The 10196-nt window shown below is 44.6% G+C and overlaps 1 pseudogene; it reads right to left on the minus strand.

Annotated features, from left to right (window-relative positions):
• Positions 1-9236: 9236 nt before the first annotated feature.
• Positions 9237-9942, minus strand: LOC105469948 (ATP synthase F(0) complex subunit C1, mitochondrial-like; annotated as a pseudogene).
• Between the last annotated feature and the right edge of the window lie 254 nt (positions 9943-10196).

Raw genomic sequence — 10196 nt, forward strand, 5'->3', positions numbered from 1 at the left:
ACTGATAGTGAAACATTGAACAATGTAGGAGTTAGTGGTAGTTTGAGTTAATGCAAGTCATGTTGCAAGGAAGTGAAATAAGAAGATCAAATGGGCTGTGAGCTGTGCAGGGTAATTTGGGCTGAAAGAGGGAAGACCCCTGTAAACCAATGATTGCTTGCTTTGTGTGTACCTGGGGCAGGTGAGTGCATAGTGGAGGACTTCTGAGTCCTCCCAACCTAGATACAGATCTCCCAGGGCATCTATAGGAGAACAGCTATGGCTAAAATCAATTAGCGCCATATATTGGGCCTTTCATGCCCTGTGTTAAACATTGGTTATCTCTAGTCCTCCCAGTATCCGCGCTAAATGGGTAATAGTATCCATTTCACAAAGAATGATACTGAAGTTTAAATTACTAAAGGATCTGCCCAAGGTCACAGAGTGCAGATCTAGAGCTTTAATGAATTCCTTTCCAAGTAGACATTGGTGTGAATCTATCTACTGGGCTATACAATGTGTGATCAATTCTGAAATATTACATTTAAGTCTTTGGAATTATTCTTGTTAATGGACCACATAACAGAAATAGAAGGGGGTCAGGCGCAGTGGCTCATGCCTGTAATCCCAGCACTCTGGGAGGCTGAGATGGGCAGATCACCTGAGGTCAGGAGTTTGAAACTAGCCTGACCAACACGGAAAAACTCCGTCTCTACTAAAAATACAAAATCAGCCGGGCATGGTGGCGCATGCCTGTAATCCCAGCCACTCAGGACACCAAGGTTGTGGTGAGCCGAGGTAGCGCCATTGCACTCCGGCTTGGGCAACAATAGTGAGACTCCGTCTCAAAAAAAAAAAAAAAGAAGTAGAAGGGAAGAGTCAATGTAGAACTACAGAAAAAAATGTATGATGGATGTAGGATGGTTATCAAAGTTGATCGGCATGTTCAAATTTTCATGTGTCATTTTCCATCAAAAGCTAATAAGCATAAAAGCTAGTCAACAGAATATACCCACAAATGAAAATAATGATGCTGCTGATGTAGATGAGGGATACAGTTGTGCTCATTAACCTCCTGTTTTATCTACATCTTTCCTAAATTTTTGGAAACAATGATGCATTTATAGCCAGAAAGAACAGAAGCCAATTAGAATTACGATTCCACGTGGAAGACGTTTAATATTTTAATTGCAGGCTCATGTCTTCTCATTTCTTCTGGACATTCCCTCCTGTCCCTCCCTAGACCCCCAGTTCTGCACCAGGATGTTTGAATTGATACTAAGGGAAAGAGTGCAGTTCTTCTTTGGTGGGGTAGTTGGGAGATGTGGTCTGAAAACTGCCAACAGTTATTCTTCCATTCACTTGTAGGAACTTGTCTGAGGGAGAGCAGAGTTGATATCTAGAGACTCACAGACAAGAAAAGAAAGTGGAGGGGGGGTGGGGAAGAGAGAGAGCCAGACTTAGCTCCAGTTGACCTTGAGGCTCTTTCTGCGGTTTGTCTAAGCTAGTTGACTTGGATTTCTTTCACTTGCAGCCACCGGCCTTCTATGGGCTGTTTGTGGCTCACCCCCTTGATCTGCCTACTCTGTGTGTGTTGATATTGGTGTGTGAGTCTCCACTCATTCTTTCTTGGAGTCTCCCTCCTTGCCAGTTTCCTTTCCTACCAGCAATGTGTTTTTGGAAACTGTAAATTTTAATACTTACTTGGCTGAAATAAGGTTAATTCTACGTTTTAAGTTGATCTCTCTCTCTTTTTTTTTTTTTTTTTGAAACAAGGTCTCACTCTGTTGCTCGGGCTGGAGTGTAGTAGAGTGATCGCTGCTCACTGCAGCCTCATCCTCCTGGGATCAAGTGATCCTCCCACTTCTGCCTCCCCAGTAGTTGGGACTACAGGAGCACGCCACTACACCTGGCTAATTTTTTAATTTCATTTTTTTGTGGAGATGGGGCTGTCATCATGTTGTCCAGGCTTGTCTCAAACTCCTGACCTCAAGTGATTCTCCCACCTCGGCCTTCCAAAGTGCTGGGATTATAGTCGTGAGCCACTGTGCCCGGCCAGGGAGAGTACATTTCTGTTGGAAGGATCCTCCAAGGACATCTGCAGTTTCTTTAATGTGAGGACAGATACCTGTATTAATTAATTTGTGCTCAGGAACTATTTTTTCACTAAAAGGCGAATATAAAAGTAATTTGCCATAAAATTATCACACAATGCACTTCAAAATCAAATATATTCATGGAGTCATTATTTTAGATTATTTGTGCCTTCTGTCCACTCCCTTGGTGGGAATGATCAGATTTGACTACAGAAACTCAATACCTTCGCCACCAACCATAAACATTGGTGGCACTCCTTGTATAGTAGGAGAACTGAGGGTGTAAAGAGGTGGCAGTTTCCTGGCCTCATAGAGACCTTGGCCATTCCAAAGATTAATCTTTTTTTTATTTTTTGAGATGATGTCTCGCTCTGCCGCCAGGCTGGAGTACAGTGGCATAATCTCAGCTCACTGCAATCTCCATCTCCTGAGTTCAAGTGATTCTCCTGCCTCAGCCTCCCAAATATCTGGGATTACAGGCACAAGCCACCACACCAGGCTAACTCTTGTATTTTTAGTAGAAACGGAGTTTCACCATGTTGGCTAGGCTGGTCTCGAACTCCTGACCACAAGTGATCCACCCGCCTTGGCCTCCCAAATTGCTGGGATTACAGGCATGAGCCACAGTGCCCGGCCTCAAAGATGAATCTTATTGCCAAAGTTTTTTATTTATAAGTCAGCATCTGTTTGCTAAAGGAGCTTTCTGGGGCTCAAGCAATCCTCCCACCTCAGCCCCTCGAGTAGCTGGGACTACAGGTACAGGCCACCATGCTTTATTATTATCATTATTTTTAAATGTTTTTGTAGAGATGGGATTTCCTTATGTTGCCCAGGCTGGTCTCAAACTCCTGGGGTCAAGCAATACTTTCACCTGGGCCTTCCAAAGTGCTAGGATTATAGGTGTGAGCCACCACACTCAGCCTTCTTCTTGACTCTTATACACCAAATATTTTGCTTGCTCTGTTTTGAGATGCGATCTTGCTATGCTGCCCAGGCTGATCTCAAATTTCTGGGCTCAAGCAATCCTCCTCCCTTGGCCTCCCAAGTAGCTGGGATTATAGGCATATGCCACTGTGCCTGCTTTACACTCAATGTTATAATTTATCAATGGATTCTTTTTTATTTTTATTTTTTGAGGAGAGAGATGGAATCACACTAATTTGTGCAGACTGGTCTCAAACTCCTGGCCCTAAGCGATCCTCCTGCCTTATCCCTCTCAAAGTGCAGGGATTACAGGTGTGAGTCACTGCACCTGGCCTATCAATGGATTCTTTTTTTTGTTGTTGTTGAGATGGAGTCTCGCTCTGTCACCCAGGCTGGAGTGCAGTGGCCGGATCTCAGCTCACTGCAAGCTCCGCCTCCCGGGTTGACGCCATTCTCCTGCCTCAGTCTCCCAAGTAGCTGGGACTACAGGCGCCCGCCACCTCGCTCGGGTAGTTTCTTTGTATTTTTTGGTAGAGACAGGGTTTCACCGTGTTAGCCAGGATGGTCTCGATCTCCTGACCTCGTGATCCACCCGTCTCGGCCTCCAAAAGTGCTGGGATTACAAGCTTGAGCCACCACGCCCGACTCAATGGATTCTTATCCCATTCTATGCAGGATCCCGACTGGATTAAATTCAGATACTAATCCATCTGGTGGCTGTTGCCCTACATGCCAGAGCCCTGTCACCTATGCGTCAGGCTCTGCTCGTCAGTTGTGCTGGTGCTGTTCTGTGCAGGTGTGGCTGGGACCTGGGAGGATGCTGCAAGTAGATTTCAGATTGAGACCCATGCCCAAGCTTGACCTGCTCCTATTGCTCATTGTTCAAGTTTAAGGGAGCATTGTTTAAACTCCTTTCTAAACCAGCAGTGTGAATTTCGCCTTGGTGTCTAAGTCAACACTCTCGTATTGGACTAGGCTCAAGATATTCCTGACTGGGTTTCAGTTCCAGGAGAACTCCCTCTTTCCAGCACAGACTGCCTTGCCACCCAGACAGCGGGATCAAAGTTCAGTCAGTGTGACTGAACTAATTTGTGATTATATTTTAGAGATGGGGTTTCACCATATTGGCCAGGCTGGTCTCAAACTCCTGATCTTGTGATCCACCCACCTTGGCCTCCCAAAGTGCTGGGATTACAGGTGTGAGCCATTGCGCCCGGCCGTTACACCTGTCTAATTTTTGTATTTTTAGTTAAGGTGGGGTTTCACCACGTTGGCCAGGCTTGTGTCGAACTCCTGGCCTCAAGCTATCTGCCCACTTTGGCCTCCCAACATGCAGGGATTACAGGTATGAGCCACTGCACCTGGCCTCTTTCTTTTTTTCACTATCTTCCTGACATTCAATAGCTCATTCTTTGAAATTGCTGCTTAGGGCTGGGCGCGGTGGCTCAAGCCTGTAATCCCAGCACTTTGGGAGGCCGAGATGGGTGGATCACGAGGTCAGGAGATCGAGACCATCCTGGCTAACACGGTGAAACCCCGTCTCTACTAAAAAATCCAAAAAACTAGCCGGGCGCGGTGGCGGGCGCCTGTAGTCCCAGCTACTCGGGAGGCTGAGGCAGGAGAATGGCATAAACCCGGGAGGCGGAGCTTGCAGTGAGCTGAGATCTGGCCACTGCACTCCAGCCCAGGCGACAGAGCGAGACTCCGTCTAAAAAAAAAAAAAAAAAAAAAAGAAATTGCTGCTTAGTCTTTTATAGCATGAATGTATTATAATTTGATTAAATTTCTTATTAATGAATATAGAGGTCATTCACAATCTTGTAATTACAGTCTATTCTGCATTTGAAATTATTGCGTTTGCTTCCGGTATACATGTGTGTTTCTTCAGGACCAATTTAGAGAAGTAGAAGTTATGGGCCCAAGGTATATGCACTTAAATTCTGGATATAACATGCTAAATTGCTTTTCCAAAGGCCCACTAATTTATTTTCTGCTCAACAATAAGAAACATTGATCATTCTTCCACAGCTTGCCAGTAATAAATATTACTATATTTAAAAATTCTTGATAATTCTACTTGCCCTGATGATATTATGTTGTTTTAATTCACATTTCTCTTTTTTTTCTTAGATGGAGCCTCGCTCTGTGGCTAGGCTGGAGTGCAGTGGCACGATCTTGGCTCACTGCAACCTCAGCCTCCCAGGTTCAAGTGATTGTCCTGCCTCAGCCTCCCAAGTAGCTGGGATTACAAGTGTGTGCTACCACGCCCAACTATTTTTTTTATTTTTTAATTTTTTATATGGAGTTTCGCATTTTTTGCCCAGGCTGGAGTGAGCCACCGCAGCCAGCCTTTGCTTTTCTTTTTCTTTCAGACAGGGTCTCCCTGTGTTGCTCGGGCTGGAGTGTGGTGGTTTGATCATAGCTCACTGCAGCCTCAACCTCCTTGGCTCAAGCAATTCTACCTCAGTCTCCTGAATAGCTGAGACTACAGATGCATGTCACCATGTCTGGCTAATTTTTTAATTTTTTATAGAGATAGAGTTTCATTATATTGCCCAGGCTGGAAAAAATCCATCTTTATTATAAACTAAAAATATTTTCATATATAAAAGAATATGTTTTTGGATTTTCTATTCATTTCCATTCATTTATTTATTCATGCAATGATATCATATTGTGTAGATTACTATTGCTTTTTACTATGATTTGCTATCTGCTAAGGCAATTTGCTTCATTATTGATTATTTTCCAAAATGTTCTTTGCTGTGCGCACACATTTTCAATTCAACCTTGAGAATCACATAAGCTTGAGGATGACCATATGATAATTCCAAGAAATGTCAAAAAAGCATCTGATAAGCCAGGCGCAGTGGCTCACGCCTGTAATCCCAGCACTTTGGGAGGCTGAGGTGGGCGGATCACGAGGTCTGGAGTTTGAGACCATCTTGGCCAACATGGTGAAACCTCATCTCTACTAAAAATACAAAAAGTGAGCCGGGTGTAGTGGCACGCGCCTATAGTCCCAGCTACTTGGGAGGCAAGAGAATCGCTTGAACCTGGGAGGTGGAGGTTGCAGTAAGCCCAGATCGTGCCACTGCACTCTAGCCTAGTGACAGAGCAAGACTCTGTCTCAAAAAAAAAAAAAAAAAAAAAAGCATCTGATGAAATTGAACATCTGTAATATGAAATATTATGCAATTGTTTTACTAAAAAAAAAGAACAAGAAAAAGAAACAAAAACACAGGTCTTGAAGGATACACATGTAACTCTGCTGATTTTTGTATCAGGAGAGGAATAGGAGTTTACGTTTACAGCTGTAGTAGCTACTGTGGTGTGTTGTCTAGGTGCCCCTCTTTAGTACAAACCACTTATTCCAGTTGCCAGGAATGTTGCCTGCTGACAGCTTACTGTATAGTGCCTCCCCAGACTGCAATTTTAGTTGTGTGTAGCTGCTTTGCCAAGTTTAAGTTCTTGCCTAAGGATAGATTGCATCCAATGACTGATTATTATGGGATATAAATGCATCTCCCCTTTGCCTCAGTTTGGGACAATTCTGAATGGCCATCCTAGCTTCAGAGCTCCCTGAAGGATTGCTGAAGCTTCTGTCGCAACTGCATCACAGCCTAACTTCTCTCTGTGCCAGAGCTTGCTTTTCTCACTGCTTTACACATGTTTCTGAGAGCACTTGCCAATGAACCACCTGCACACAAGTTTGTTCCAGAGTCTACTTCCTGGGGTTCCTGGCCTACAATGGGCAATAAATGATTGGGTGGTGAGGAGAGATGAGTTTTTCACATTTTGCTGTCTTAAGTAAACTTGAATAATTTTTAATAATCTATTATATCACTTTATTTTATTTATTTATTTATTTGAGACAAAGTTTCGCTCTTGCCCAGGCTGGATGGAGTGCAATGGCACAGTCTCGGCTCACTGCAACCACTGCCTTCCAGATTCAAGTGATTCTTCTGCCTCAGCTTCCCGAATAGCTGGGATTACAGGGGCCCCACCACCACACATGCCAATTTTTTTTTTTTTTTTTTTTTTTTTAGACAGAGTCTTGCTGTGACGCCCAGTCTGGAGTGCAATGGTGAGATTTCAGCTCACTACGACCTCTGCCTTCCAGGTTCAAGCGATTCTCCTGCCTCAGCCTCCCGAGTAGCTGGGACTGCAGGCACGGGCCATCATGCCTGGCTAATTTTTGTATTTTTAGTAGAGATGGGAGTTTCACCATGTTGGCCAGGGTTGTCTCAAACTCCTGACCTCGGGTGATCCACCTGCCTCAGCCTCCCAAGGTACTGGGATTACAGACGTGAGCCACCATGCTTGGCCCTAATTTTTGTGTTTTTAGTAGAGATGGGGTTTCACCATGTTGACCAGGCTGATCTTGAATTCCTGACCTCAGGCGATATGCCTGCTTTGGCCTCCCAAAGGGCTGGGATTACAGGTGTGAGCCACTATGCCCAGCCTATTATATCTGTTATATCACTTTAAATTTGTGTTTATCTTTTTTTTGAGACGTTGTCTTGCTGTGTTGCCCAGGCTGAAGTCCAATGGCATGATCACAGTCACTGCAGCCTCAGCCTCCTGGGCTCATGTAATCCTCCTACCTCAGCCTCCCAAGCAGCTGGTACTACAGGTGCCGCCACCATACCTGGCTAATTTTTGTATTTTTTTTGGTAGAGATGGGGTTTCGCTATGTTACCCAGCCTAGGTGCTTAAATATTACCAACAAGTAGAAAACATGACAATGTTGTAGTGACTTTTTAATTTTAATTTGAAATTTTTATTTTTAATTAATTTAAATTTAAATTTAATTTTAATTTTTAATTTAATTTTAATTTTAATTTTTAATTTTTAATTTAATTTAATTTTATTATTATTACTATATATATATATATATTTTTTTTTTTTTTTTTTTTTTGAGATGGAGTCTCACTCTGTTGCCAGGATGGAGTGCAGTGGCATGATCTAGGCTCACTGCAACCTCTGCCTCCCAGGTTCAAGCAGTTCTCCTGCCTCACCCTCCTGAGTAGCTGGGACTCCAGGCACGCGCCACCATGGCCAGTTAATTTTTGTATTTTTAGTAAAGACAGGGTTTAGCATGTTGGCTAGGATGGTCTCGATCTCTCTCTCTCTTTTTTTTTTTTGAAATAGAGTCTTACTCTATCGCCTAGGCTCGAGTGCAATGGCACGATCTCAGCTCACTGCAACCTCTACCTCCTGGGTTCAAGTGATTCTCCTGACTCAGCCTCCTGAGTAGCTGGGATTACAGGTATGCACCACCATGCCTGGCTAATTTTTTGTATTTTTAGTAGAGACGGAGTTTCACCATGCTAGCCAGGCTGGTCTCAAACTCCTGACCTCGTGATCCGCCTGCCTCGGCCTCCGAAAGTGCTGGGATTACCAGTGTGAGCAACCACGCCCAGCTGGTCTTGATCTCTTGACCTCACGATCCACCTGCTTTGGCCTCCTAAAGTGTTGGGATTACAGGCATGAGCCACTGTATTTTTTTTTTTTTTTTAGGAGACAGGATCTCCCTATGTTTTGCAGGCTGGTCTGGAACTCCTGGGCTCAAGGGATCCTCCTGCCTCGGCCTCCTAAAGTGCTAGCATTACAGGCTTGAGACACCATGCATGATGCATGATGTATGTTGCAGAAACTTTTAAAAAAGAAATCCTCATGTCCTGCCCACATTCCCACTCAGCAATTGCACTACTGCAGTACAAGAATCATTTTATTTCTACATACTTCCCTTGAGCAGGGATCATATACAGTCATATTTTTGCCTGGCTTGCTGTGGTGGAAAGTTTTACATGGTAATGCAATCATTTGTCATAAAGGTGAATTTTTCATTGCTCTATAAAGATAACTAAAGAAAGCAAGGTATAGCTGAACCAGAACGGACATTCAGAAAACTCTGACAGCTGTTGTCCCAGCCTTGGGTCTAAAACAGGTTAACTTAGTTGTATCTTCTGAAAAAGGAAATTATTGGAGGAAGTTTGGTTAACATAACACAGCCTCTTAGCCAAAGCACCAGAACTGAAAACCAGGGTTCTAAGCTCTGGATTCCCAGTGCAGTATTCGTTCTACCAATAGAGTCGCCCCCACCCACCCCTTTAAAAAAAAAAAAAAAAAGAGGGAGAATCGTGTTTAGTGGTTAAACTTAGCACATGCCAGCACCAGGAATGTTATGGAGTCGTAGCACCTGGGGTGAGTAGGTGACCCCCCCATGGAGCTTCACATGGCGAAGGGGATGAGGAAGGTGACTGTCAAACAGAAGAGCCCCATGGCCTCAGACAGGGCAAAGCCCAGAATGGCATAGAAGAGCTGCTCCTTGAGAGATGGGCTCATGGCATAGCGAATGATCAAGCTGCCAAACACCATTCCTCTGCCAGCCCTTGAGCCAGTTACAATCATGGGCTGGGTGTGGTGGCTCACACCTGTAATCCCAGCACTTTGGGAGGCCCAGACCAGCAGATTGCTTGAGTTAAAGAGTTCATGACCAGCCTGGGAACATTGCAGCACCCAGTCTCTACAAAATATTAAAAAATTAGCTGGATGTGGTGGCATGCATCTGTAGTCCCAGCTACAAAGGCGGCTGAGGTGGGAGGATCGCTTGAGCCCGGGAGGTTGAGGCTGTAGTGAACTGTGATTGTGCCATTGCACTCCAGTCTGGATGACAAAGTGAGACCCTATCTCAAACCAACCAACCAACTGTGATTGCCCCAGCATCAATAAACTTGGCTGCTGTGTCAATGTCCCAGGAGACAACACTGGTCTGGAACCCGTATCTGGCCACGTGGAGTGGGGAGCTGCTGTAGGAAGGCTATTTGGATAAATTATTTGGCCTATTCAGAAAGGAGGCAGACACAGACCTGAGTAAACTCCTAGTACTACAGCAGATCAGAGCCTGAGAAATGAGTAGTGCCCCAGCGGTCTGCATTTTTTCAGTCTGCGCTCCCACTTCCCTGCATCTCCAGCTTGGCCCACAGCATTCACTCTGCCCAAGGTGACTTAGAAGTTGCAGTTTTCTAAATGCTGATGTGTTCTCTGATCAGAATCTTCCTCTGAGTGGGCACAGCAGGCTTCTGTTCCCTGGGGAGGGCAGAGGAATTCTTCTCCTTGGATGTAAAGAGACTGGAGAAATCTGCCCAAAGAATTAGCTGTGGTTCTTACTGCTCAGGAGTCTTCCTGGTT

The sequence above is a fragment of the Macaca nemestrina genome, chromosome 2, assembly GCF_043159975.1.
Source record: "Macaca nemestrina isolate mMacNem1 chromosome 2, mMacNem.hap1, whole genome shotgun sequence".
NCBI lineage: Eukaryota > Metazoa > Chordata > Mammalia > Primates > Cercopithecidae > Macaca > Macaca nemestrina.